The sequence below is a fragment of the Cibotium barometz genome, chromosome 1 (genome assembly GCF_041138505.1).
Source record: "Cibotium barometz isolate CiBa-2024 chromosome 1, ASM4113850v1, whole genome shotgun sequence".
Classification (NCBI taxonomy): Eukaryota; Viridiplantae; Streptophyta; class Polypodiopsida; order Cyatheales; family Cibotiaceae; genus Cibotium; species Cibotium barometz.
The window spans coordinates 59,118,423-59,124,743 of record NC_141046.1 but is presented as its reverse complement, the minus strand read 5'-3'; the positions used below and the strand labels follow the sequence as shown (position 1 = coordinate 59,124,743).

Genomic DNA, 6,321 nt, shown 5'->3' with positions numbered 1-6,321 from the left:
TAATTTTGCCAGTTGAGTGGCAAGTGAAAAGGGCCTTCAAGTGACCAAAACAAACCAAAACGCTTCTATGAAGCAATATGCATAACCTCCCATTGGCAAAATTTTGAGTGTTCGCAGGTCTGTACACTCAATGAAACGACTTGTGTATACAGTGGACCGATGACTGAAGGCCTCCAATAAACTAAAAGCCAGCCCTTCTCTGAAGCCCACATGACTAAAGCCTCGTCACATGAGAACTCATTGGGAAACTAAGCCTCTGCTTGGTTTTAATTTTGCCAGTTGAGTGGCAAGTGAAAAGGGCCTTCAAGTGACTAAAGCTGAATTAAAGGGCCTTCAAGTGACTAAAGCTGAATTAAAGGGTTTTGCGGCTGGTGTCAATGCACTTTGACTTATCTGGTATTCCACTGGGCTTAAAGGACTCAGTGTACCCAGTATGGAAGAGCGCCTAAGGTGAGGTCTGAGACATGCCAACTTGCTCCCCTGCTGTTTGTGGCATTTGTGGCAGTAGGGCAGTGACCCCACCGGCAAATTGACTTCACTGTCTCTTTCTACTGGAGCTCTGCTTGGGTCCTGTAACATTTGAAAATAAAATTCTTCTTAATTTTTCGATCAGAACTGAGAGAGGACTTTTTAAGGAAGTAATGTGGAAGCATGCAAAACTTCAGAGATATTGATACGAAGCATCACACATTTTGCTCCATAATACAAAGCGCTTTCACGTTGTTGCTTACCCCTAGCATCAGGAAACTGAAGTCATGCTTCGCCTCCAAAACATGCAATTCAAGCTCTTTTCTAAGCTCTGCAAGAGTGGCATTTCGCTTCATGTACAAAAGCTTGATCAGCTTTTCAGATGAGTCCCTAGATGTCTCCCGCTTGACATAGACTTCACACATGTCAACCTCCTGCTCTCTGCCCTGCCCTGTTGGTTTCCTTTCGTTTCTGTGAAGCTAGGCAAAAATCCATCAAAGCTTGGTTTCCTAGGTGACTTGGAGAACTGAATGATAGCAGCAGTAGAAATGGGAGATGCGAGTTGAGGAGATATTCCACAAGGAGGAGTGTTCTCTGATGATGACTGCTTTGGCTTGACAGGTGTGATGTGTACAGGACTAGTTTTCGCACATTGATTAGCTTTGGGTGATACATGATCTCTAGTGGTGATTGGAGAGACCTTCAGAACTTGTGCTAGAGAGCTTGTTGCAAGCCCAGTCAATGACTCTTCAGTAGAGTTAGCCAAACTGAACCTGGATGGAAGACCAGCTGAGAAGGGATCTAGTGCTACCTGATTAAAATCAGCACTGGTATCATGACAGCTGTTGATCAGCTCATGAGTGTTTGCAGAAGTCAGTTCCCTATGATTTCCGCATAGCATAAAGATGTTCTCTATACATGACCTACGAGAGGCAGCACTTGCAAGACCCTGATTTGCTGTTGATGGTAAAATTTCCCTGATAACCTTTTGGCTGTGCACATCCTTAGCAACTTCAAAGGAAGCCTCATCTGATTGCTCCTTGTGTATATCAATTTGAAGGTGCCGAACAAGACCATTATCCAGTGGCTTGGTGTAGTTTCCCAACTTCCAATCCAAGGAATCAGCTTGTGCATCATTTTCCCCTTGCATCCTCTTATGCGAAGCTTTAGCTTCTGCCATCACTTCTCCTTCAGATTCCTCAGGTATTACAGGCAACCAACCAGTTCGCTCATAAGTTTCATGCTCAAGCGAATCTAATTCATTTTTGATACATCCAGTATATACCTGTGAATCCTGACTTTCAATGGCATCACAAGATAGTGAATCATTGTGTTTAGACAGTTCATGAGGCATTACAGAGTAGTTTGTAGCGGAGTCATCAAAGCAACTAGAAAAGCCAGCTTGCTGATTGAGGTTTCTGATGGCCATAGTTTCCAAGTTCTTCAAAGCCTGTGAAGCCCCATAATTTTTTTGTGCAGTTGAACCATTATCAGATAAACACGATTGAGGAAGCATGTGTTCGAATTTTCTGAAGGTCATGTTTTCTCTCAAAGACCCATCTACTTTATAAACAGGTATGGCATCTGAGGATTCTGACAAGACACTAGAAGGTAAGAGTTGATTAACAAATGCAGAATCGTTCTCTCTGATCGCCAAAAATGTTTCTTCTGCATGTCTTTTCACCCTTCGTGAGAGAGTCAAAGAACCTTTAAGGCATGTACTCTCTTCGTATTCTTTTGAAGGAATCCTGCAGTTATCTGGAACCTCCCTAGTTTTGTAGCTGAGGTCATTGTTTGCTTGAGAGACAAAACAAGGTCGAAGGTTTGCCTTCATTAGCACCTGCACTTCTCTTTCAATTTCCTCCATTCTAGAACGCATTAGATCGATCTCCTTCTGCTGTTCTACTACCTTTTCCTCCAGCGTTTTCTTTCCAAGTTCTATAAGTTTATCTGCAACTCTCTGGCATTCGTCTAATTTCTTTTCCATTTCAATCTTGTAATCATCATTCTGAAGTCTGGCACATTTCTCTCTATGCTCTTGTTCTATTTTCTCTAATGCCTTTCTAAGCACTATTAAGTCCTGTTCCTTCTGCATCAACTCCTTGTTTGTTACCGCTCTCTCCTTGTCCTTGTTCAGGTTTTCTGCTTCAAGTTTACGGATGTAAAAATCCATGGTGTGTATCCTGGCTTCCAAGGCAGAAACATCATTTTTGTCTAAGCATACTGTTTTGCCTTTCTCTGGGGATGCTGGTAGCCGGACAATGCATTTAGCCTTGGATCCATATTCCAATGTCGCAATGGTTTTATGCATGTCTTTGATGTCAGGAATAGCACATAAGATCATCAAGATCTTGGATCCATCATCTTCAAAAGAGTCCTGCATATGTAATAGACAGACATTGCATATATTAAGTATTTGCTTATGCTCAAGGGTGATTGGAAAGAAAAACAAGAGGAAATAGGAGAAATAGTGAACACACATGGAGCTTAATAATTGCTCACCTGGAGAAGCATTGTGAGCTTGCTGTCTCGAAAAGGAATATACGAATCGCCATTAGCAATGGCTTCGACAACCCTCTTTAACGCTATGTTTCCCTGATTAATCTTTCCAGTCTGCAAACCATGTAGAAAGCTGGAGAAATTAGTCATTGCTGGCCATGAAAGAGAGGAAACAAAAGGAAATGTTAAATGGCAAAAAAACACCTGCAGCTTTGACTCTGTCCCGAACCCAGCCTGTTCCAGATTCTCAGAACCAGCCATATCCACAAGGACAAGTCTACCTCCTAGTGCTGGCACGTCCACCATCACCTGCCACAATCTTCTTCCTTAAGAAATTTGTTTTCTTCCAATTATAGCTCAAAATCAAGCAAGGGCTAAAATCCTACTTTATCTTCTTATTTGAGATGTTCATCATAGGTGCTTCCTTTAACACCCTATGCATCCTATCAATCTTCTACTGAATCTTATTGATGATGTGTTACCAAGCAATGGCCGCGAGAGCTTCTGTCATTGCATGATGTGCTTTTCACTATGCGCCTTTTCTCCACTTTGGCAATCTCCCTGGAAATCTTTTCTGCATCACTGCCTGAGATAGAGACAGCATTTTTGACTTTCTTCCCCATGATTTCCAGCCTGACCTGCTTGCAACCAGAAGATAAACAGAAGTTTCCCATCAGCATTAGTTTTCTGTCTAATTAAAACTGATAAACAGATGTGTGGGAAGCCTGCATTTACTAAAGTTTCCCAGAAGCATAGTTTTCTGCCTGATCAAAACTGAAAACAGATTGTGTGCATGAACCAACAGTAAACAGATGGCAAACAGAGCGTCATGACCATGTTCTAAACAGATATCAAGCGCACACACAGACATGAATTAGAACAGATAAACCTGGAAACCGAAAGATACATACCCGGCTAGGCTTTATCCAATGGCCATTGTTGGTGTTAGAGCAGGTAGCTAGCAGGTCAAAGGTCTCTTCATTGTATATCTCCAGAATGGTCACATTAACCTTAATCTTCTTGTTGAAAGGAGAGCCATGGCTAGGTTCTGCATCCAGCCTTTGAGGGCCTTCACTGAATCCACCAAGTATCTTCTCAAGAGCACGATATGCAATCCCAGGCTCCTTCGCTGAGCCAAACATTGTATAGCTCTTGCCGGAACCTGTAGGTCCATACATCATGATTGTGCACCGACCCCCCATCTTCACAGTTTCTATGCGGCTCTCAACATACTTCTTGTAGAAGCCCAGAAGATCTTCTCTCTCTGCAAGGGAGACTCCGTCCAGGCCGAAATCTCGATAGCCTTGCTCTGTTCTAACCCTAATTGTGTGTCCATGTTGAAGCACCTGCAGCACAGATGGCCTTTCTGAGCCTTCGGGAAGATAACGGATGCGGCCAATGACCTCAACGGGGTGATCCGATGAAGGCGAGGGTGGTGGGAGAGAAGGAGATGGTGAGGCCAGTCGGTGAATGAGGGAGCCTGCTCTGTACTTGGAAATCGATGGAGTGCCGTTAGGATTTGTCGAAGTTGAGCGAGCTGCAGGAGAAGGAGTCATGGTATGCAATGCAAGAAGGGTCGAAGCTAAAATGATCGATCAAGAGGTTGTGCTATCTGAATTTATCATTCGATGAAAAGCTTGGCTTCTGATGCATTGGTAAAGGAAGGATGGATTTAATCAATGAAATGTGTGCAAGGGAGAGGAACAGAAAACACGACATCATCATCCACCATTTCATGGGGAGTTTTTAGGAGGATCAAAGACAGGTGCAAGAAACCGTAATTAAAGCTGAAGAGGAAGACCTAAAAGAGAAACAGCAGACAGTATACGCTAATTTTAGCATTTTATGGAAAGCTTCGATTTCTGCTGCATTGGAGGAAGCTTTTCTGCTGCAACGCAAAGACACACCAGGAGATGAGGAGGAGTACGGGCATGGAGATGGCGAGTTAGGGTTTGCTCAATCTGGAGGGTAAACTGGCAAAATCCGCGCCTACAAGGGTTTTGCACAGAAGATATCTGGACTAGCCGTTTGGCCCATTTATAATGGGCGCTCGTCTCACACACTCTCTCTCTCTCTCTCTCTCTCTCTCTCTCTCTCACACGTGTGGAAAAGAACACCAATAATCAAGAACATGGTTAACATTGACAAAAGCCATGGTTAGTTAACATTGTTAACAAAAAGCTCCATTGAGCCAACTTCATTTGAGAGAGGCCCTAGGGCCTGTTGATTTATAACTAGTTATCTCTCTCTCTCTCACACACACGTGTGGAAAAGAACACCAATAATCAAGAACATGGTTAACATTGACAAAAAGCTCCATTGAGCCAACTTCATTTGAGAGAGGCCCTAGGGCCTGTTGATGTATAACTTGTTCGCCTATCGATTGCTCTGGGCCATTTGAGACGATGCCCTATGACCTATTGATTTATAACTAGTTTGCCTATCAATTGCTCTCAATGAGAAGGCCATTGCCACCTCAAAATCACCTTCATGGCCTTCACACATCAAATGCCATGAATATTTCCCAGTATCTTTGGATAAGGGAAGTTGGCTCGAAATGGATACACACAAACCTCAAAAGTTCTTACAAAAGGATTGAAATTCGAATTTACCCACCTATCTAAGCAACAAAATGAACACATGTGGCTTGAGTAAGAAACTAGATCTAGAATTGATTTGCCAACTCAATCACCCACCAAAAGAGCTTCCACCATATGCCATCAAAGAGCAATAAATTTGCATTCCCTCACCCATGAAGGAGCTTTCATAATTTCTTTTTTCAATAAAGGGCGGAGGCTCCATCATTATTCATAGTGATGCAAGGCCTTATCCACACACTTGCATCTATATCTATACTCTTGTTAAATACAAGCTATTCCCCTTCCACTTGGCCAAAGGAGAGGAGGGAGATGGCCAAGGGAGAAAGGGGAGTGATTCAAGGTGCCCCTTTCTCAAATTTGAAATTTCTCATCTCATGTCATCTCAATTTTTGAAAGGAGAGCTGTCCCTTCTTACCAAATGATTTCCGTGAGAGAAAAAATAGGAGCCTCCCTTTTAAAAAGGTGAGCTTCATGATGAAAACTTCAATGTGTAGGTGAAAAGACAAAAGACATTACATGTAAGATACATTTATTTAAGAGTGAGCATACCTCACCAAATCCCCACCCAATAAAATTCAATCTAAATTCAAATTTTAATTGATTAAAATTATATATGTAGGGGTGTGTGTGTGTGTGTGTGTATTAAATACAAGCTATTCCTTTTCCACTTGGCCAAAAGAGAGGAGGGAGAGGGCCAAGGGAGAAAGGGCATGTGTGTGTGTGTGTGTGTATATTAAATACAAGCTATTCCTCT

At 42.6% G+C, this 6,321-nt stretch overlaps 1 pseudogene across 1 annotated transcript; it reads right to left on the bottom strand.

Moving 5' to 3' along the window:
• Window positions 1-251: 251 nt before the first annotated feature.
• LOC147642243 (uncharacterized) lies at window positions 252-4,971 on the bottom strand (annotated as a pseudogene). Its single transcript, XR_015266833.1, has 6 exons — window positions 3,879-4,971; window positions 3,450-3,605; window positions 3,172-3,276; window positions 2,971-3,081; window positions 732-2,845; window positions 252-570 (listed from the first exon to the last, which is right to left on the bottom strand). The product of XR_015266833.1 is annotated as an uncharacterized LOC147642243 (transcript).
• Between the last annotated feature and the right edge of the window lie 1,350 nt (window positions 4,972-6,321).